Genomic DNA, 23,963 nt, shown 5'->3' on the forward strand with positions numbered 1-23,963 from the left:
GGTCTTACATAATAAATTCAATATATAGGTCTCACTGTATGAGCCGTTCTTCTCACTGTATGAGCCGCTTTTCTATTGCACTGATATTTGCAGTTTGGCAGTTGTATTTTCATTAAGACATTTCTCCAAATGTACTATGAAGATACAAGGAGGGGGAGAGTGACTGGGCTTTTTACTGTGTTTTTTTATAGTGCTCAGATGTAAGAAAAGGGAAGTGACAACCGTAGTGACAATGTTGGGTGTTGTTCAAGTTTAACTGGGCAATTTCAACAAGTGAAACGTCATGGCACAAGTAGCCAGTTAAACAGTAAAACTGAGGAAGGAAAACCGGGCAGATTGTCATAAATGTGTTCCTGGCTGAGTGACAGAGGCCCACTTTGACAATCACGCAAACGTGTGTAACTACTTGTGTGAATGGTGTTGCTGAAATTAAGGGAAGGAAAGATCTGAAAAGGATATTGCTACAAATATTCTTTCAGTATTTTATCCTTCAGTTTATAGAATAGTTTAGCTTTTACTGCTCAGCTTTACAAAACACTTCAAAAAGCATTGATGTAGCAGAAGCAGGAATATGAGTAAGTGAACAGTATAGACTCTTACAGCTCACATTTGTATGACTCATAAGATTCAGGCTATGAAAAGGAGAAGCTTTAATGCGAGGAATAAGAAGAACATTTGTTGCAGTTTATTTTTTTTTTTATCAATAGCTTTGAATGGCAAAAACTTTGCCCATTCTTTTTTTTTTTTTATTTTTTTTTTATTTTAAGGAGGAAAAGTAATTTACAGATCCACCCTCGCTGCTCTGCTCAGTGAAGACCGAGGACAAACAGAAAATCCTGGGTCTGCTTTGTTGGAGGTTGCGAGTAGCCACTAGGAGGAGCTGACTGCCTTGAGGAGAAGGTAGAGGATTGATTTACTAACAATTCTAATAAAAAGCATTAATAAAATGAGTTCAGTACTGAAAGTAGTGCTCAGCTAAGGTAAAGTTGAAGTATTTATATATTATTTACAATAGTTACATAGTAATCTGTGGGATAAATGCTCTGTTTAATGCTAATGTACTTCCAGGTGGCAAAGATGTTCAAGGGCCTGATTTCAGAGCAAAACTCAGAACACAGTTTTCTCCTAGAAGATAAGATCTGATTCATGTCAGTTCCTCAGAAGGAAATGTCCTGTATTGTATGCATTAGTGTGGAACACAGATAAAATATCTGATTGAATAAAAAAGTAAATAAAGTGTCTCAGTTCTGTATATGGTTGAGTATCAGTGTGTGTTAAGCCAGGTGGTCTTGTTCATAAGCATGGCTTTTGGACAAATCAGCTTCTGTTTGTCCATAATAGCCTTTTTTGCTGCATTATAATCTCTTTATATATTTAATACTATAAATAATATAGCAGCATAGAAGAGAGCTATAAATAAAACACTGGCATAGAGGGGGTATGCCAAAAGTGATCTCTCAACTTGTTTCTTAATCAGTGCCAAACATAAAAGAAAATTCTACTCAGTGTCACACTGGAAAGGATGAGGGAGCAACTGTTTTGTACTTCCTCAGGCCAGCAAACACAAATAGTCACACTGGGAAAGTTGCAAATAGGGTTGCATTTAAAGATTCCTTTTTCTCCTCCTTCACATGGAACTTATTGCTTGTGAAAGATGCCAGAGTGAGAGTGCTAACCTCTTATTAAGAAGTGTTTTGGAAAAGCTGTGTATTTCAACCAAAAATCAAGCAGTATGAGCAAAGTATGAGGTATTGCTCTTCCATCCTAATTTACAAGACTGTGAGTGAAGACTTGTGTTTGGCATATGATTATAATCACTTATATTCGGTCTGGTGAAGTCCACTTCAGGACAAACACATCCAGGAAATCACGTCTTTTCTTGTTTAAAAAAGGAAGGATAAAATTTGATTTAGAAAGGTAAATATGAAATATACACCTTTTTTCTTTATCAAATATACACTGTATTTTTCTTTCTCAAATTTACTGAAAGTCTTGAAATCAAAAATATTGCAGCTGACAAACCATAGCCCAAGAAACTTGGTGAAACAAGGCTTATTTTAGAGATCTGGAAAAAGAAAAAAGGAAAGAAGAGAATCCTAGATTCTTTAAGGCAAATTTCAGTGAGGATAGAGGTGATTGCTATGAAAAATGGCTAAGAATATTCTTCTGTGGATGGTAATAATCAGGGCAAAAAGGGACAGCATGAGCTGACCACCTGTGTTCAACAAAAAGATATTTTTTCCATATTCAAATATACACTGCTATGAGTAGGAATGTTTTCCACACTAATGTAATTAGTATCAGTACAAGAAACCTGTCTCTTGTTTGTTTATAAGCAAGTAAAAAACCCAACAGTAATGACAAAGTTAGAGCATGGTTTCAAAGCAGCCCTTTGCTCTAAGAGGAGAGAAGTTGCTGCCAATCAGCAGAATACTGTTTTTAATCAGGAAAAATCTCCTCTCCCACTGAGTTCAGGCAGAAGGTGATCATCTGCCTGTCACAGGTTGCCCTGTGACTTCAGTGCTGACTTCAGGGTAGACTGAGGAAGGCTGGAAACTGCTGCTTTTCACTGATGCAAGTTCTTGATTTGCAGGGAAGAAGCAACTCCTGCTATTAATGAATTCAAATGCCAGTGTAACAAGGGTCTAGGCTTTTTCAAAAAGGTAAGCATCTGAATTCAGAATTTGGTGCAAGCTTATTTGAGGAAGTGTGCTACATTTTAGGAGAAAAATAATACCCAAACCCCAATGGGAACTGACAGCTCCTGTTTCATTGTCAGCTCAGCTGAAGTGCTGCTTCCCACAAAAGTCTCCCAGTGTGTCCAGAACTTGCAGAAAACAGGCTGGGCCAACCAAAGGCAAGATTTTGCTGCACTGAAAATTTAGATATATGGTCTTATAATTTCTGTTAAATTAGGATGTCAGAGGAGCTGGTACGTGGGATCTAGTTGCTGTCACTACTCAGGATCTGTGACGAGCATTGATTATGACCTCACAGCTGCTAAGGTCAGGAATCCATATACTATAGCTGCCTCTTGCAGATGCATTTCTTTTGGTGGGAGGGATGATGAGCTGATGCTGCAACAAGACCTAGGAGCTACGGAGAACTAGCTGCCTGTGGGTGGCAGAGGGTCTTAAACCATTTCATAATACTGATTACTAACAAGTTTATTCAGATATTTCCTCAGATATTCTCAATTCCTTCACCACTGGCATTATTAGGAAGCTCAAAGTAAAAAAACATTGATACAACATACTGTTCCACATCAACTATTTCACCTATGAACTCTATCTGGAAGAGTTCTTTGCACAGACACTCTACTAGAAAATCAAGGACAGAAGTCAGATATCATAGAATCATCATAGAATCATAAAATGGTTGTGATTAAGGGACTTTAAAGATCATCTAGTTCTAGGGCAGGGTCACCTTCCACTAGACCACAGTGTTCAAAGCCCCATCCAACCTGGTCTAGAACACTTCCAAGGATGGGGCAGCCACAGCTTCTCTGGGCAATCTGCTCCAGCACCTCACCACCCCCATAATGAAGAAATTGTTCCTAATATCTAATCTATATCTAAATACAGATTCTTAATAGATTTTCTAATATCTAATATAAAATCTACCCTCTGCCAGTTAAAACCATTCCCCGTTGTCCAGTCCCTACATGCTCTTGTAAAAAGTTCCTCTCCAGATTTCTTGTAGGCCCTTTAGGTATGGGAAGGCTGTTACGAGGTCTTCCTGGAGCCTTCACTTCCTGAGGCTGACCAAGCCCTAGTCTATCACTATGTCTTCACAGGAGAGGTGCTTCAGCTGTCTGGTCATCTTCATGGCTGTCCTCTGGACTCGCTTGAGCACATCTGTATTCTTCTTGTGTTGGGGGCCCCAGTGTGAAGGCAGTACTACAAATGGGGTCTCACAAGAGCAGAGAGGGAGGGAGAATCACACTGCTTGACCTGCTGATCATGCTTCTTTTGATGCAGCCCAGCACACAGTTGGCTTTCTGGGCTGCAAGTGCACACTACTAAGTCGCACGGAGTTTCTTGTCAACCAACACCTCCAAGTCCTTCTCTGCAGGGCTGCTCTGAGTCTCTTCTCTGCCCAACCTGTAGCTGTGCCTGGGATTGTCCTGACCCAGGTGCAGGACGTTGCACTTCACTTTCTTGAACTTCATGAGGTTGACAATAGCTCACTTCTCAAGCACATCAAGGTCCCTCTGGATGGCATCCCTTCCCTCCATTGTGTCAACTGCACCACACAGCTTGATGTCATTGGCAAACTTGCTGACAGCGCACTCAATCCTACTGTCCATGTTGCCACAAAGATGTTAAACAATGCTGGTCCCTTTATTACAATTCCAGTAAGCTGCTCTCTTGGACCAACTGGTGAGTGGTTGGCAGGTGAATATCAATCAGCTGTGGTGGCTAAAATACTTGTTATCTCTGGATGCCTCTATGGCCAAACTGGTAGATCAGAAGATAGCTGGGACACCTCAATCACCCAAGACCACAGTGGCTTGACTAAAACATAATTAGTGACTTGAGTTAACAGCAAGGCATTGCAAGAAGCAGCTAAGAGATGGGTGTGCATTGCACTTCATTGATATGCAACCTCAGGTGGCTGCCTCCAAAACTTCCATCTGTACCTGAGTGGCGTCCTGTTAAAAAGAAGATTATTTCTTCATTTTAGAGCACAATTTTTGACCTTGATGATCTTAAAGGTCATTTCCAACCTAGTTGAATCTCTGATTCTATGATTTTCCTTGCATGTAGAGCACCTATTTAATGTTATCCTGAATGAGCTGTAATTTGAACATAACACAATAGTAGACAACAAAAAGTCTCCATTAGAGAGGGAAATTTGTTCTTCTGGGCTAAATTTGCTGGGCTTCTTAATATAGTTCCACTCCCTCTTGACAGCAAAGGTACTTTACACTAGTACAAAAGCCTGAATAAAAATCTGAGATTAGTAGCTGTAACAGAAATATGACAACTCTTTATTCTTCTTTAAGTGAGGTTTAGTGTTAAAAATACATATGGCCTAATTTTGCTTGGAAAAACTCTTAATCTTTTAATCTACATTTTCCTGCAAAATTTTTTTTCAAAATAAGTGTCTCTCATCCCAGTACAGGAATCTTTGTTTCCTCTTCCCTTTTCTTTATCGGAGGGTGCCATGTAACTCAACATGCTCCATTCTGACAAGTCCTTTGGCTCTTATCCCACTATAGAAAATAAGGCAGCTGGGATAAAATCAGGTAATAAAATGTGATAAAGTACAGTGACAAATGCAGCCTTATGTGACTTCAGTCAAATGCTGAGGTTTTCCACTGTGAGAAAATTTGGTTTTACATCGGTTCATATTCTTTTAGACAAAAATATTATTGTAGATATCCTTGATTTAAAACATTCTTGGCTTATCAACATTTACTTGAAATAAAACTTCTAAAGTAAATGCAACCTTTCTTGTGTGAAAGTTGCAAATTACAGTTAATGATCCAAATTCTAAATTCTTTGTGGCCATTACTTAAAGCTCCTACTGAGCTCATTGGAAGCTAAATTACTACCTCATGAGTATCAGTAATAACAATCCTAAACACTGTTTTATGAAGCCACTACAAACTTCCTAAACAAATTCACCATGTAAGCACATAAAACTGAAGGCTTGATAGGCTGGGAAGTTCCAACCTTTTCTGCAAATGATCCTTGGTGTGGCAGCTGCTATTATTTATGAGAAGAGACCTTTTAAGAAGCTGGGTAAACTTGATGTATCCAAAATCTTTGAACACCTGTTCTATTAATGACATGGAATGTGTCCTGTGTACAATAGCAGCAGTTTCCATCTGACAGTTTGTCTGAGAGAATTGGGCCTAATAAGAAGGGTAGAGGTTCTCAGCTAATGAGCAAGTCGAGGTTCTGATCTGTTAGGTTAGATAGAAACTACCCTGTCTTTGAGACTTAAAATAAGACCTGGGCTTTGGCCTTGTTTTCAAACATTTATTAATCATCAGTGGCTTAATCTTGTAGGACTATTTTACCTGAAATCAGTGGAGCTATTCACAGGAGGAAAGATGTACTATTGTACATTAAGTCTTCCTTTACCTCTCTGCTCTTCTTCCTCTGCATGCTGGCTCACAATCCTCAAGGGAGGATGAGTTCAGTCTTCTTTAGCCCTTGCTTAGTCTGCAAGAAATGTACTAATCGAAGAATGATTCTTCATAATCTGAATTTTTGACTAGTCATAAAGCAACCATTTTTTTTCTCCACAAAAAGTTCTGTTCTTAATAAGGTCAAAGCTCAACATTTTTACATGCTTAGTTGAATCTTTTTTTTTTGCAAAAAATGTCAATATTATTCAGTTTAAAATTTCTATTTCCAGAAAATATTAATGAAAATATCAATGAAAATTATTATTTTCATGGTAGAGCAAGTATATTCAAAAAGAATAAAACTCTAGAAAGTGGATGTTGCAAATTTCAGCTACCACGTAAAAAAAAAGTCAATTAACATTGCAGCAAAAATTGACCCTGTGAAATAGCAGCTAACAGAGTTAGGTCACTCTGCTTCAATAATGTATCCAGGAACTTCTTTGCTCACTACTACTTTGTTTTTTCTGTTGTGATTCATTTTGTATACTGGCCCTGAGGAAACCATGATAAAATCTCACAGGCACCTAGATCTACTTGACCTCTCTGAAACACAGCCACCAAAACAACAACTGTTAATGTGAGCACCAGACTTTTGTACTAATAGTTTTTTGAATGGGACTTGGTGATTTATTCTCATCATCAGGTACTTTGTTAGAGATGTGGTTGAGATATGATACACTTGGGATGTCATAATATTTGAATTCAGTATTTTAAAAGGAAGAGCAGAAAGAGGAAAATGAAATGAAACTGCCCGTGGTAGTCACTGACAGAGAGGTGATAAGGCCACTGTAATAAAGGACTCCAAAACTACAAGTTGAACTGAAGACAAGGGCAATGTGGTTAGAAAGGCCTTTACAGACATCTTTTTGAGTCAGCCCTAGGAGGATTGATGTGCAATATAGTGTTGGGTAAATCACAGGTAACTGCTTGCAGCAATTTTTTTTTTCTCATTAATTATCATGCATTTGCCTGTAGTTTACATAGTCTTGTGCAGAAAGTAACCATTCAACTACATTACCTTCCATTGCAAACACTGATCTTCAGGGTACACCCCTTCTGGTGGACATTTTTTCCACTTAGTCTCAGACCTAGTCAGTGCTAGAAAGGGCAGACTGGAAGAATGAAACAGGCATAGTTTTTTAATACCAGTACAATTTCAATTTCCTGAAATCATTTTGTCTGTATAGTTCATGCTGATAAAATAAGATATACCACAAAGAGTATGCCATGTTTGGTCATGTAACCATCTAATTAAAGTGTTTGCTACATAAAAAATGTTACAGAATCATAGAATCATAGAATAGTTTGGGTTGGAAAGGACCTTAAGATCATCTAGTTCCAACCCCCTTGCCATACGCAGGGACACCTCACACTAAATCATGCCATCCAACACTCTGTCCAACCTGGCCTTGAACACCGCCAAGGATGGAGCATTCACAGCTTCCCTGGGCAACCCATTCCAGTGCCTCACCACCCTTACAGTAAAGAACTTCTTCCTTATATGCAATCTAAACTTCCCCGGTTTAAGTTTTAACCTGTTACCCCTTGTCCTATCACTGCAGTCCCTAATGAATAGTCCTTCCCCAGCGTCCTTATAAGCCCCCTTCAGATACTGGAAGTTTGCTTTAAATCAAACTAAATCAAATCAAACTAAAAGTTTTGGGTTTCAGCCTAGCTTAAGAGAATTACTTTCTGCTGATCTGACTGAATATTTACAAATAAATACCGTGTTAAGCTAGTCTGTTAAAGGTAAGTAGAGTGGCACCAGCTCCTGTATGCCTTGGATGGCACATGCTGAAGACTAGCCCACCTTACAAATATGTTCTTAGGCCAAACAAAGGTTAACAAGACAAAAGATTAGGTTTATTTTCTGTTTTATAGCTTGAATTCTTCCCTGTTCAGTGTATGACAAAATAAATCCAATTTTGTGGCTGCTAAGTCCAAGCAGTATGAACTCTGTTTTCACGTCATTTGAGCAACTCTAGTTTTATAGTGTAAGACAGTTTTAGTCCAGATTTTGCGAATATACATAGCTTTTTTGCTACCCTGTACAAAGTACTACATATTTTTCCTCTTGTCATTTTTAGGAAAGTGAAAGAAATTATTTGCAATCCTCCATTATATAGAGTCTTGTTTCAGAACCTTCTGACTGGTACTTCTCTGACATCAATGGCAGTTTTGCTAAGGATATGTAAATGTCATAAAATGTTTTGTTCTACCACAGACGCAGGCAAATAATTGGCATCTGTTTTCTGTTGTCTAGCTGCCATTCTGTTTTCTGAAACAGAAGTTTCTATTTCTTGTCTAATTCCTTGATGAATTCAGTCTCTAATGGGATTGAAAGATTGTTAGAAAAAACATATAAAACATTCTGTTAAAGGAAACATTAAAAGTTTCATGACGATTTTAATGTAATTAATTGTTCAGACTGTGTGGGATTTCTTAAAATAATCCAAATAAAATCTCCAGAATGTTTATCTTGACAACTGGAAAATTCTTCAACTGACTAATATAATTGCTTCTGGTTTTGTCTGGATATTCTTGATAGATTCCATTAGAATTCAGTTACTTTTGTCATCATCTTTACTATTTTGCCAAAATACAGCATAAGTTCTGTGTGTACAGTAGGTAGATTTTTCAATTGTAAACAACTATTGTCTAGCAAGATATAAAATACTTCTCAAATATGCATTCAACTCCTTATTACTAATGCTTTAAAGAAGATAAAATAGCAGGCTGACTTCAGGAATTCTTTTGGCTAAACATATGACATTAATACTCACTAACATGCTTTCAGATTTATTGCCAGAGTGGTAATTAAACCAACACCTTCATATTTTTATATTGAAATGAAGCCAAAGTGCATTGGGTCTTGTCATTACATAGCAGTGTGCATGATACTTAAGATATCAACACAAAGAGTGAATAAAAATATAATCTCTTTATTAAGTGAAGACATGTTGTAATTTTATCATGAACCGATACCCTTCTACTACATAACCAAAATGCATGGTAAAGGACTAAGAGGCAGGCAAGAGGATGAGATGAGATGAGCTTTTTTCTTCATACTTAAATGTTTTCAGTTTATCATTAGATACCAAACAGCACCCAGAAAGCTAATTCCAGTTTTTATACTTATTGTTTGCCATTTAGACAAAGTCTCAAGTAGTCACTTAAGTTTATGGGCAATATTTGCCTAAAGTAATGCATAATCAGATACATTTTCTGCGTTATTTCAGATCAGACCAACATACGTACATTAACAGTGTAATATGCTCACAGCACACTTCAGTAAAATTCGGATCCTACAGCCTCATAAAATGAGTTTCAGATTTCTTCACTGTTGTGAAATGAAGAAGATACAGTTTTAGATAATGTGAATCTGTGCTTATTTATAAGAAGTATCACTAAACATTTTAAGGATAAAAATACATAAATGCAGGCAGATATTTGCTTCCAGAGCCCTGAATCTGCAAGATTATTTATCTGGTGTGAGATAAAACTTGTTATGGGGTCATTGTCTTTTCATGTATCGTACATGTGAGACATTTTCATCTCAGTGCTATCCTGTGGACTGTGTGAATTACTGGGGGCTTTTTTCTGTCTAGCCCTTTGCAGATTTAGAAACCAAACGGCAGATCTTTATCAGACACTTTACTCTGGTCTAGGACTGATAGGGCAATGACACATAGGAAAAAAAACAGTTATTCTCTCACGCAGAGCGCTTTGATGCTAGCAGGAAAATGTGAGGAAATTTTGTTTTGTAGAGCCCTTATTAACTGCACCATTTATAAGTCAAAATGGCAATAAATGCATTTACAGAATTGTAAATGTGTATCATTGAAATAATGAAGTTTCACCAAAGTAATTGTCTCTCTCTCCCAAACCTTGCTGGTTTGGTTATGTTCAAGAATAATTGGCTGAGGCTTCATTTTAGCTTTACAGTTAGTTACCTAGCATCGCTGGATTTGACCTTCTTCATCAGCCTCAGTTACTATCCCTAGTTTAACTGTATGCTTACTTCTCTCATTCTATTTTATTTCCTCCTTCTTTAAAACTTCCATTACAAAATCATTATCCTCTGTGCCAAGTAAAATCTTGGTGAAATACTCTATAATTCATTCAACTCTTCTAATATCAGAACATGGACTGCAGCATTTCAAACTGATCTGCTATTTCTAGAAATTTGCCTATGTTTTATTATTCTAGTTGAATATTAAGAAAAACAAAGAAGAAAAAGAACAAAACCTGTGTTATGAAGAACAAGTCCATTTTTATAGAATTTTTTGCACATTTAATGTCTTGCTGATTCTGTTTGACATCTGAATAGTTGGTCCCCAAAACTTTTCTACTTTTTTTTTCTCCAGCTTTGTAAGATAATCTAATAAAACCAATGTCTAATGATCTCTTTTTTAACTCTCGTGGCTGCAGCAGCACTACCACTATATTAGTGGTATTCACTTCTCTACTGCAATTTATAAAAGACAGGTTCTGAACTCTTATCAAAGCATAAACATATTGCTACCAATCTCTCCATCACGGAAACAGCTACCCAAACAAGCATCATTAAAAAGTTCACCCTGTAGCAGAATCTTATTCTGTGTGAACACTCTGGCCAATTTAAGTTTGCACATTTTTCTATGAAGTGCAAATCATGCAAGGAAACTGTTGCTGTCCTGTGACTCAATAGCTATTAAGCTTCAGTATACACTTAAAGACATATGGTGGCATAGCATAATTCAGTGAAAAGGCAGAAGATTGTGTATTTCAGGTTTCTTATTGTAGCAGAATTCTACCTAATATATTTTGAGGTCTGGTTAACTGAATTTTTACTTTGTAAACACTTTTAAGAAGGCTATTTCCATAATACAGAACCTAAAACTTCTTGATTTTATTATGTTGTAATATTTAGATGTGTGCTGCAGTTTTTCTAGTATTCACATTTTCCCACTGAAAATGTTATAGCCTTACATTATCTGAAAAGATTATCTCAATACCTCTAAAATTTCCCTTTCTGAATGAATTTAATGGAACTGTTATATAGCATGTTTTTATGTTATATGCATGCTAAATATTATATATCATGCTTCTATGAGGCAAGGCATATTACACTGCCTTAGAATTTGTTTATTCATCCACCTTCCCCCTTTCCGGATGGAGTCTATGCCATCTGTATCTCTCATAAGTCTTATATTTCTTCCTGATTCATAGGTTTATCTGTGTCATTCATATGAAATAGTAAGTTCATCAGGATCAAGAACTAGAATTTGCACAGGAAGTGTATAGATATGAGGAAATGTACCTTTAATGTTGAAATAATTCAAGGTAAAGCATTGCTTGTGATTTTTGACAATTCTGGAGGGAAATAAAATTCTGCACTTTCAATCCCCAAAGTTAAAGTGAACTGTTCTATTTTTAAGGTTTGTCCACTGCATTTTGACTTATTATTATTTTATTTTTTGGCATTATTTTTTCTTTATACCATCTGAAATGACTTATTTCTGTCCCCAGGTAAATTGCTTCCTTTTCTGATGTCTTTTTCTTGTAGATCAGAGTTCCAATATGGCCATGCTCTTGAAAAGGAAGAACTGAATACACAGCTCATTTACCAAGGCAAAAGTGTTTAACTATGACCTTAAGCACATGCTGCTGCTTGTTAGTTTAACTGAAGCTACACAAACATGATAAAAGGTAACTGACCTTTATTCTGTGCTCTAGGTATCTGTTTGATGATGATCTCACTTTGTCGAGGGGTTTAACAAGTGTTTACTTTATAACTCTGATTACATGATCCTCTTTTCCCCAACTCTCTTCCTTCATCATATGATACAGCTTTTTCTTAAGTCTCTGACATTTCAAGTGAGGGTCACTGTATTTATGCAGTGCTAAGAACTAGGAATAGTCTTATGTGATGAGTGTGCTCTTCCCCATTGTTCTGCAAATTAGTCAACATGAAACCAAATAGCGATAATGTGTTGTTATGATTAAGGTTAATAAGCTACTGATTATCTCCATAGACTACAGTTCCAGACACATTATTTAAATGGATTGCTTTTTTGAACTAGTTGATAAAAGATTCAGATTTTCCCCTTGTAGTGATAAAAGACATTATAAACCTTTAAAGGCATAGGGAAACATTATACAACTGAACAGTTTACTCTCTTCAATGCTTTGCAGATTTATCTTATGTGATAATAGCACACTATAGCTCTGGAAACAATTGGTAAAAAAAGGATTCTCCTCTATGTCTCTGACTAATCCACTTGAAAAAAATACCCAGCTGTCTTAAGCTGCCTCTTGTACCTTTATGGTGTGTGCAGCATATTCAACAACTGATGCTGTTCAGTTAACCTTGCTTTCTAAACGTTTTCAACATGCAAGGCCACTAGTTTTACATAATCTGTTTTTTACCAGCAGTGATCGAAACATGAATTAAATAGCTCAAGTCTTCCAATAAAACCACTGAGTACAGGCCAGTTTATAAACTTTAAACCAAACATATTAACAAACAAACATAATTTTAGTGAAGTCCTTGGCAAAGCTACCAGCCTGGAAAACACTTCTTAAACTTTAAAAATAACAAGCCTTTTTTAAAAAAACACAAGCTCAAAAAAATCCCTATATATGTTTATAGGACAAATAAATCTCAGAGCAGAGATAGCATATCTTTAAATTAATTTCTTTTTTTGGCCCAGTAATAGATTTAAAACTCATTTCATATCATTTGCAATATTTTTAAATGACTAACAAGCATACCTTCTCCTTCTGTAGCTCTGGAAGAGGATAATTTCCTTCGAAATTCACAATCAAACCTAAATTTCTCCTAATGACAATCCTATGATGAATTTTTCACTAGTCCCAGAAAAAAACCAGCATGAGAACTTCCTCTGACTTCTTAGCCAATAGTTCTGAGTGCTACCAACTGGGTCATTACTGACAAGCTTGTGTTTTTATGCTTTATCACACTAGTTGACACTCACATACCCCAAAGAAGAGCAGCTGAACATTGCGCTAAGAAAGGGCACTTGACTTGTTCTGCCAAAAAAAAAAAAAAAAAAAAAAGAAAGAAAAAAGCAAGGTGCATTGTGCAGAAGTGCTTTGGCAATCAATTATTAAGAATCCAGATATGACAACTCATATACGTGTATTTAAGTTGATAACCTTTGGGCACTTAATCCCCAGAGATCACAGTAGTGGCAGAAGGATCAAGGTCAGTGATAAAGAATTCAAAGTGATGGCAAAGACCAAATACAATCTAGTTTAGCCCTAAGAAAGAAAAACTTGCAGTGGCTTCATTAATCTATGTCGTGTACCATGTGACAGCACATGTAACAAAGTAAGTTAATTCTCCACATTCCTCTCTTGCATTTGTTTTGAGAAGTCCCTCTCACTTCTGTTCAGCTTTTTGTTACAAAGCATGTACCTCAGTTACTAAGTTCTCAAGTTCCAGTCATTGCTCATTAAATTTCTCTTGCTTACCTTCCATAAACAACTCCACAAGATGTAAATATGAAGTCATTCAAAAAACAGGAAAAAATGGAATCCTGATACTTGACTGACAAACTATAAGGGTTTTTTAAGCATAACAGAAAATGCAGGTTACATGCCTGTATCAGGTGTTTGTGTGAAAAAGACATAATAAGATAATTCTCTTCTTGTGCATTTTTAAAGATGGGGTGAAAATTTTCTTTTTCCTGAGTGAAATTAGAATAAAATATTTCACTTTTAGCAGCTGAATGCAAAATTAAAATTCAAGAGCTTGTGCTGCAAATATTCAGTTTTGCATGTGTAAGGCACTTCAATAACAAATATGATACAATATGTGTCTCAGCATGTCTCTCCTACTTAGGCAATTTATTAAATCTATATATAACTACCTATATAGAATAATTAGCCCAACAACCCACTGTGATCACTGAAATTGTCATTATTACAGTTAAGATCAAGAAATATCCTTTATAAAATATCAATCCAAAATCCATAGGGGAACATTAGGGCTACAAAATTCACATGGTGACAAGAATTCTGGAAATTATACACCAGGTAGACACAAGCAGCTTTTTAATTCACAGTACTTTAAAATTGTATCCCACTACAATTTCACTAGATACATTGAGTAAAATCAGGTCTTAAAATATATCAGACAGATATAAGCAAGTGATTTATCTTTTTCATTAAGATAATTCTTTCTTTCTTCTCCTCTGAAAAAAATGTTTTCATAGAACAAATCAGAAAACTTGTTTAAAACCTCAAATGAAAAGGCTAAAGGAGAGAGTTTATCATCTAGAAAATAGAAAGAAACCACATTGTTTAGCAAGAGGCAAGAAGTGTGATATTGCTCTGAGAAGATTATAATAAGGTATGCCATGTTGTGTGTCTTATGATGTTGTAGGGTTGGAGTACTTGACTGTGTCAGACGAGTCATGTGTGCTCTGTGTATGTGCAATACATCATGGGTCATTAAACATACAGGCATCAACTCCAAGTCATAACTTTCTCTCAATTGCTAGTTTCTACGAGAATAATTTGGAGAAGTGTCGTTACATGCTTGTTAGGTTTTTCCACTTTTTCTGATAGGCAGCCACTATTAGTCACTGACTAATATGTTGGGACTTTGGAGTACATGGCTCCCTTTGAGCTCTTGATTGACTCCAGGATGGTTTTAGGACTTCTCTTGACACAGGCTGTAGACAGTACAAATGGGACTTGGAGACACTGAGACATCACTTTTGTTTGTGTTATCAGATTTGGAGTGTAGTTATGGTGGGAATAGAAGAGGCTTCTTCTTTGCCAGCCTTCTTTCTGTAAGGAGTGCAAAGCGAATGAAAAAAGACAAGCCTACTCCTCTGGCATGCTGGGGATATAAACTCCTCCCAAAGTATTTCAGAGTTGCTCCCTGGAACAAAAGGGGAGCAGGGAAAGGATATCTCTGGGGAGTCATAATTCATGTTCCAGTCTGCTTATTGAATGGGGCAGCTCCTTGAAAGATTCATAGATTTTAAGGTCATTTATGATTGTCTTGCCTGGCTTGTGTGACACAAGCCATAGAATTTCATCCCTTCATTGTTGCTTTCCAACCCATTAGGATTATATATTATCTCAAGTATTTAATGATTTTCCAGTAATAAAAGAAATAAAAAATTAATGGCCATAAACACGGCAACTTGTCTGGTGCTACTAAAGACCAGAGAGTGCAGTGTTGCCTGTCAAGTTTTAAGTCATTTGACAGGAAAAATAAAAATCTAAAAATACTTTGAAAGCCTCTGATAGGCTTTCTTTGTGTAAATTGAAGGCAGTGAAGGGAAACAAAGCAGTCTGTCCTATTATCTCTCTATCTGGGGGAACAGTATCCATTCCTCCATCTGTGCTGGCAGTGCCCTTTGCTGAGTTACTGCCACAGATGTAAGCAAAGGGGCACAGAGAAGAAGCAGAAGTGGCAGTATTATCATTGTAGAAGATGAATGTAGTGGCACTTCTAATTTATTTAGTATTCAGGATTTCAACTTTAATTAGGATTCTTTTGTCACATCATTCATCAAATGCACTTGAAAGAAATGGAAATTAACACCAAAGTTTCTGTTGCCTCAGGCATGCTTTTAGTACTTCTACTGGTTTTGGTTTATTGTTCAGTTCAGTGAAATAGTTTGCTTGTGATAGTTCACTTAGCTCTAACTGAATTTCAAAAGAAGTGGAATGAATACATGCTCTTTAAAAGCTGTTTTGTGAAGACCCTGTAACTCCTTACACTTCTTTTATCGAAAAACAATTATTTTTCTCTCTCTCAGTTTTTCTTTTTTCTTTTTTTTTTCTTTTTTTGACTGACTTCTGTGTTGTATAATGTAACATGGTACACCAGCTTTCACCCTAAGAAGTCATTATCTAGCTAGCTAGCAGAGGAATGCCAGTAAATCACAGATTGCCTATTACTTATGAATTGCACTTGTGCTTAGATGAAATAATACACCTTATTTGCTGAAATGATTCCTGTTTAAGGTGAAGCTCAATCTATCTGCAGTACTGCTGTCTGCACGGGGAAAGGTTCCTATGATAACTATTAGTCCAGCTCCATGCCTGACATGGAGCAAAACAGCAGCTATGTTGATAAATGGTGCTCCTTATATCCAGAACTTCCAGCTCATATAATAGAAGTCCAGTCAGACATTTGAATGAAAAGACTGTAAACCAATTTTACCGTCTGAGGCTACACATCATATCAGCAAGGCTACTACTGTCAGCACAAAAATCATTAGCTGGTGTCCAGAACTCATGCTTAGTTTAAAATCAAAAGGTTTGTTAAGCAAGTACTTCTGAGATGTCCGTGACTAATGAAGCCTGGTTTGTGGTGCATGTGGAGATGAACTGCAGATTCTAAGCAAGGGCAAATTCTGTCTGTAGGCTTTCAAGCAGTTTTTTAATTTGAAGGTTTCTTCCTTCTGGATTCCCTGGTGCCCAGTGAGATGTGCCACTTTATGTAACTTGCCCATAAGTAGCTTATCTTTCTCTCTCTCCTTTTTTATGTTTTCTGGTTGTTGATTTAAAAAAAAAAATCAATAGTGAAGTTCAAAGAAACTGCCTCTTTTTGTGCCGTCTTCTCATAGGTACCTGAAAGTTAAATGGATGAAGAAGCAGAAACATTTCTACATATCCACTCCCACATAATTTTCTATCAGAAATGTAGCTAATACCCAATGGTAATATTTTGGGGGTATTTAAAACTTGCATTCTTATTACCAAGCCTTCTCTATTTTTTTGTAAAATATCTCTCCAGATTTTTGTCTTTGTTACAGGACCTAGAAATTACACTTCAAAAAAGCAGACATCCTCTTAGAAAGTATTTGAGGCTACAAGCTGGATGTGTACTGAAAAGTTATCATTATCACAAGCCTACAACACAGCCAGTGCTTTGAAACTGGAGATAGGTTTCTCCTCGACAAAATGTTTAGCGCACTTTTCAAGGGAGCTATAAAATGATAAATAAGAGATATTTGAGAATTACCTATAAGCTCATCTCCCTCCTGGCTGAATCAATTAAATATTTTAACTAATATAAGTGGGAACAGGACCAAATTCCTCTCGGGTTTTTGAACACTACAAAAGAAACAAGACACTTTACACCATCATACAAACATGAGAAACTCAACATGTTTCAGGACCCTTTCTTTGCACTGACTGACTTCTGCAATATAGTAACTCTGAAGTAGTGTATTTCTAAGAACTCAAAATACACATTTAAAGTATAACATAAATAATAATGGTGTTTATGTGTTTGAGTGAATTCAGCTAGTTAAGGATTGTTTCGGTAAATGGTACATTGAAACATGGTATATTGGTGAAACTATTATGGAGATCAATTTAGTCTTAAGGAAAAATACTGGAAGCAGAAACTGCAGTGGTGACTAAAAGATCTCTTTTATAATAGGACATCCTGAACACAGACTTTGTGAATGCCTAAAGCCAGTTCTGAGTATAAATAACCTGTAGCTCTGAGAATATTATCTATGCCTTGTACTTCAGAGCTGTCAGTCAGTATTTTTGATCATTAGCCATCTGTGATTATTCTAATTTTTGCCAGCAGGAGAAGGAACTCTTTTCCACCAGGGAGCTCTGTTATTACAATATAATTTATATGTAAAGAGCTCATTTCATTAGATGGAAAAAAAACGCCAACTTTTTACATAGGATTTTTTTTTTTTTTTTTTTTTAGTTTGAAAGAAACTTTTAGCATTAAAATATTTATTTTCCATTTCTTTTTATATTGATATCCTTGGCATGGTCCATGTAAAAGTAATTAACACCTTACTGGTGGGTTAACAATAATTCTGTGTCTTGAGCTCAGTTTTCATTTAGCATCCAGCATGGAAGATTTAGAAACTGAATCAACTATAGACCTGAAGTATTTAACTAGAGAAATTACTACTTTCCAGTTCCACTTGAAATTACTACATTTTAAACCCTAACTATGCCTTTACCATATGCTAGTTAAGAAGCCTTACGGGGTCATTTTAGATTTGCCTCCCATCAGTCTGTTGAAAAATGACTTTATAATGACCTTTTTGTACTAGGATTGACTTGCTGAAATGAAAATGCTGCATTTCCCTGATTTACTAAAATGAAACTGCCCAATATTATAGTATAAAGCTCTATTTGTATTGTCATTGTAAATACTGACATTATAAATTAAATTGATTCATAAGAATACTAGCAAAAAACAAATTAGTTTATAAACTTTACTTAGCTAATTCTGACTCCCCCCCCCCAACTATCCCTGTTTGTTAATGGTGTCAGGTGCCTGTTGCCACTATTTTTGGCCTCAGGTCTTGGAGGTCTTAAATTTGAAAGTATTCAGGTGAACTTAAAATCCATACCAGTATGGCTGTCTACACACAATGCCAGTGTCTAATATACTCAAAAGGCAATAGAGTTCTGTGTATACCAAAAATAGTTCTTATGCTTTTATATGTGTATACAGAAGTCTTCTGTTTCGTGCACCATAACTGTGGTACCGATAATGTCTGTATTTTTAGCTCTTCTCTCACAGATCTGCAAGAAGCCTGTTCTAAAAGCAGTGAAAATTGACTACTGCAGTTGAATTGCCTTTTTTTTTTTTGGTATAACTAAGCTTTTGAGGCTGTAATTACATTATGTTCTCAAAGTAACTTACATTATGTATTTGACTTCTGAATTTGAATCACTTCCATGATTTAACATATAAGGTCAGATGAGTAGTCACTGTCAGTTGTACACATTCTTCAGCATTTATAGAGCATTCTGTTTTACCCTCTCTGATCGCACGGTTTTATGACATCCAGATATGCTGCACATAACAGCTCTTCCAACATGTTTACTCAGTAGGATGAGGTGAATTTTAGTAAGGCGTATGAGAATTAGTTATAAAAGCTCTTTAATTAAAAGGAAAATACTCATATTGTAAGGACATACAATTGCAAAAAACAAGCAGGAAAAAGATGGATTTAAATAGAAAGAAATTTTTAATGTAATAATTGCTTGTACTAGCAATTACAGTTGGACTTAGTATTAAAATCTTGCATTCGCAGATACCCTGGATTTGCACATGTGTATCACCTTACTATTGTATCTCCTGAGTCTTTGTAAGGAGATCCTTAAGCAACAGTAGTCATGGAAAAGTTTCTTTCCCCCCTCCTCACACTTTTTTTTGTAACTACTGAGGGATATGCTTTTTAGCTTAGTGCTTTGCAATACAAGGTTCTCTCTTCTTTGCATAAGCATGCAGTAACTTACACTATTCATACTACTCAGCAAGAATAATTATGTAAGGCAAAAGACCTGTCTTCAAAATATGATGTCCACACTACAAATAATGGAGTGAGATGGAGTTAATTCAGGTTAGATCTTGTCCAGTCCCATGAGGTGACAGCTTTCCTGGGGCAACACCTCCGAGCCAAAGTTTTGCTCAGAAGGAGCCAAATCCATTGTGTAACTCACAGCTGGGACATTCAGTTCATAAGTGCAGGGGTAATATAAAACACTAATGCAGACACAGCTGCAGCTCTCCTGAGATGTCTGCTTCTCTGTCATATTCACTGAAATTGACCAGTGACTATATTGATATAGTCATGCACACTTACATTCATCATAAATATATAAGACACCTTCTTCTTAATAAACAGCCTAAAAAAATGACATTTAAAGTGTTTAATGAATATAACACTCCATAAGCACCTCTAAATGTATGATAAGTTACAACAAAGTAATAGAAGAATTGATCAGAACAAGGTTTTTTAATTTTTTGACAAAATTGCCTTCACAAGCTATCTTAGTTCTGTTAAACAAAAATATCCTTGGGACAAGCTGAAAGTAATTCACTTTTCACCTCTTTATTGCCAAATTTGATTTGATTTGATTGAATCTATATTTATCCTCATGTGGCTCCTGGAGCACTCACGAACTTCCATAATTCCAGTCTATCAGGGCAAATCTGCAAGTAAAAAACCTCACTTTTATCAGCAGGTATTCAACGAATGGCAGGTGGCAAATAAAGCACTTAGTGAATTGTTTAATTACATTTCTCTCCCATCTCCCAGAACTTGAGAAAGTTTTAGAAAGCTGGAGAAGAGCAAAATGGATTTATTTGCTGCTTTCATTTTGCTCCAGCACTGCTTACTTTTCAAAAAGACTTGCTGATATAATTTCACTGCCTTTCATATATGGATGATATTTAAACTGGTACAACAAAGGGTATATCATAGCATAGCAGAGATATACATCACAAAAATATGAAAGCAAAGAGCTAAATTTGCTGTAACTACTCAAGAATATAAAGAAACTCTTAACCTGAGTGAGGTGACATGGAATGCAAAATAAAATCCTTTTTTAAATAAAAATTAAGGTTAGCAGGTGTGGCTGTAGTTGCATTTTACGCTATTGGTTCGTTTCATAGAATTACATTAATACAGTTCTATAAGAAAATAAGTAACTGGAAATTTCAGTATTCAGCTTAAAACCATTTTTCACTTACACTGTTGTTCTTACTATTTTTCATTGTTTCATACAACAAAGAGGGCACAGAGGATAATGCATACCCTGTATTAATGAATGTTTGAGGTTGGGCTACAGACTCTTGAACAGAGCAAACATTCTTCAGTGAATGAAGCTGCTGAAGTTTCCAACATATAATCCCTGTCTATGGCTGCAGCAATTAAAAAAACTACTTAATTTTGAGGTAATCATGTTTAATTTCTTTCTTTTCAAGGCTAGATTTGGTAAATTTAGCCTGTGAAGTATCAATTGTATTTATGGGAACACATGAAGGAATCTTTTCATGTATAGCTATATCAAGAAGCTTTACCGTGTAATAATCTCAGGCTGCTAAATATCTCTATAAAGCCATAGTTAGTTAGTCTGGAGATATGAGCAGATGGAGGATCAAAATGGTAATTATGTGCTGGTTTTATTTGATCTTCTTTGCAAAATGAGGTGAATGATACCTACTTGTTCCTAAGAAAATCATGCGAAGCCTTAGGCAGTAAGATTAATTGTGATAAAGGGTAACTAAAGGAAAATATATGAATAAAAAGATCAATTAAAAAAAGGTGAAACTAGAACTTGACTACTCTTTGTTGTTCAGAATTCACATGGAGACAGTGTGTTTGTGGCTTGCTTCATTTTTTAACTGTCCAATGTTATGCAACATGAATTTCTGCAACATGCAGTTGGCATTACATGCCATTTGAGAGATTCATTACCAAACAAAAAAAACCCTTGATCTAAGAATACTCTTTTTCTAAGACCAGGAGTGAACCAGCTTTTCAGGACCAGGCCAACTCTTCCAGTTAGTCCCTTCAACTTGGAGATTGATTTTGGTTCTATTCCTCTGTATTTTTTCCTTCCCCCACTCTGTCGTTCATCCTAGCATTTTAGCAATTTTCCATGTCTCTTAGTGTATTGAACATTAGCCATACTATGCTTATTATCAGAAGTAGCACATTTGAGGTTTTCTGAAGTTATGTTAACATTTTATGGAATTATCTGATATCTGACTGTTACATTTTATATGCTTGAGACATTAAAAGGAAATAAAAATGCTTAGAAAAATGTTTTTGCAACAACTTAGCTTGTCCACCCAATGTTCATTTTCTTCATATGTGTGTGTTACCTGTCAGGTACTTGGGAAAGACCTCGGATTCCATAGCCCACTGAAAGACCACAAGAGAGATTTTCCTCGGGAAGCTAGATGCAGTCCACTTGCCCAGGTTCTGAGAGAGATGGATGGTGTGTGAAGAGATGAGGACTAATATGCTTTACTTTCCATTTTCAATTACGGGTATAAAACACTGAAGGTGAAAGCATGTGTTTCAAATGCTAACCTAGGGCTCAGAAGAAAAGGGTTCAACATCCTGCTGTGCTACAGACTTCTTGAGCAAGTAATCTGATGTTTTCCTTTCCCCATCTTTGAAAAAGGCATCTATTCACTTATATTCTCTGGATTTTGTTCAGGTAAATATATGTAAATATTAACTTTCTTAAGAGGATTACATTTAAGATGTACATATGCAAGAAGTTCTCAAAATGTGTCTGCATTTAATATCTTCAGTTAGAGAATGTAGCTTATATTCAAGTCTGAGTTTACATTGTATTACACATTTTGCTTGACTAAGAATGAAAAAATGAGTTATCAGTCTGAAACTTAACAAGATACTTTTATTCCTACTTTATGATGAAGTAGGAAGATAGTTCCAAGGCCAGTAGAAATCAAATACATTATTTAAAAAGGAAACAAAATATAGCCTGATGGGCATTCATTTGCTTAAAGGAGCTCTTTGTATTTTCAGTTCTGGAAAAAAAAAAAATCCTTTGAAGATGTTCAGTAAATACTTTAAAGCATGCAACATTCCTGTTTACTCAAGGGAAGCACCAGAGAGATTACCCAAACAAAAAGTGAAACAAGAATTTAAGTAATATAATGGGGAAAATTCTTTCTGTTGTGGTTCAGAAGCAGAGACAGCCACCTTCAAAAGATAATTAAAAACTTTGGGAGACTGAAATCACCTGCAAGGCATACTCTGGGACGTTTGGTTTCTGAATTTGTGTATCTCAATTTGGTATCTAATGTTAGGTAGTTATGAGCTTGCTCATTTCCCTCCCGCCCCCATTTTGTTCTACTATTTCTTGAAAAATGTATCCAGTGTGATGTAATTCCATTAGCTGTGACTCTCTTTTACCCAAAAACCTTTACATTTTCTTCCTTTAAGTTTGTTACTGATAGTTTCACTAGTGAGTCACTGTGAAATTATTTCACAGAAGTGTAGTCTGAAATGCTCAGACTACTCAAAAACAGGATAATTATATAAATTTTTGTGGCATTGTAGGAAGTTTTAAAAAGATTTTTTTTTTCTCACTTCTGTCTTTTCATTACCCTAATGAGAAAACGAAAAAACCCATAAAAAGCCTCTAAACAAAAAAATAAGCATTCTTTCCCACATTCTCTTCAATGTCTCCTCAGCAAGACTACAATTCTCCAGAGCTGATTTTCCTAATAGAGTCCTCCCTGACTATGTTGGACAAATGTCATGTCCCCTGGCTCTCTCCATCTTGTAATGAAAATAGACCTATTGCCAACTACACCTTGCTGATTGCTTCCTACCTGCTGCTAAGGATAATTTGTGCAGTGTAAATGAAGACTTCAGTAGTTGCTGTAGGAAAAAAAGCTACAAGAAGGGGCTGCTATTCAGTATTCTCATAAAACAGCCACTAAAGAAAAAGTTCTGATGAGCTGAAAATGTGTAAAGTGAATAAAAGATCTTTTAATTTTCACAATCTTAACTATACCAGATGTACATAAGTGTTTCAACCTGAAAAATGAATCACCAGTGTTTGTATCTTTTCATTCATGCAATCCAATACCAAGAATTTGTGTGTATTTTTTTGTTGTTGCTCTGGCGAATACATCTGGATTGGTTTCTACTAAGCAATAAAGGGATTTGCCATTGTTACTCTGCAGAATATTGTGGTCATTCAGAATGCTGATGTTCATATTTGCTAATTGCCCCCAAATCTACTTCTAGATAACCTCTGAAAGAATGGGTGAAACAAGAGCATTACATGTGATTTACAGACATCAGGGAGCTGGAGTGGGAGACTGAAATACCAGCAGTTCCAGACAGGAAAGAATTGCGTACAGCTTCAAATCCACCTATTTTGCTCCATCCCTGCTATGCAACAGGTCATACTGTGAGAACAATTTGACACACTTTTGGGAGCAAAAGCATTTATCATTTACTTTTCCCCATTCACTCTGTGTAGGTAAAGGAAAACATTTCTAGCTACTGAAAGACTGCTGTTT

The 23,963-nt window shown here is 36.0% G+C and overlaps 2 long non-coding RNA genes across 3 annotated transcripts in view; both read left to right on the forward strand.

Moving 5' to 3' along the window:
• The window catches only part of LOC136009148 (uncharacterized), a 38,822-nt gene extending 24,327 nt beyond the window's left edge, over window positions 1–14,495 (forward strand). The window contains exons 1-3 of one of the 2 annotated variants that reach the window (XR_010610362.1): window positions 2,635–2,663; window positions 11,691–11,833; window positions 14,365–14,495. This is a non-coding gene — a long non-coding RNA (uncharacterized LOC136009148). Of the gene's footprint in view, window positions 1–2,634; window positions 2,664–11,690; window positions 11,834–14,364 lie in introns of those variants that run through there. The other variant, XR_010610361.1, reaches the window with a different exon arrangement.
• Window positions 14,496–20,692: 6,197 nt separating this feature from the next.
• On the forward strand, window positions 20,693–23,613 carry LOC136009147 (uncharacterized). The gene is made up of 3 exons (XR_010610360.1): window positions 20,693–20,843; window positions 21,784–22,117; window positions 23,124–23,613. It is a non-coding gene; the product is annotated as an uncharacterized LOC136009147 (long non-coding RNA).
• The last annotated feature ends 350 nt before the right edge of the window (window positions 23,614–23,963 follow it).

This window comes from Lathamus discolor, chromosome 2 (genome assembly GCF_037157495.1).
Source record: "Lathamus discolor isolate bLatDis1 chromosome 2, bLatDis1.hap1, whole genome shotgun sequence".
NCBI classification, from domain to species: domain Eukaryota; kingdom Metazoa; phylum Chordata; class Aves; order Psittaciformes; family Psittacidae; genus Lathamus; species Lathamus discolor.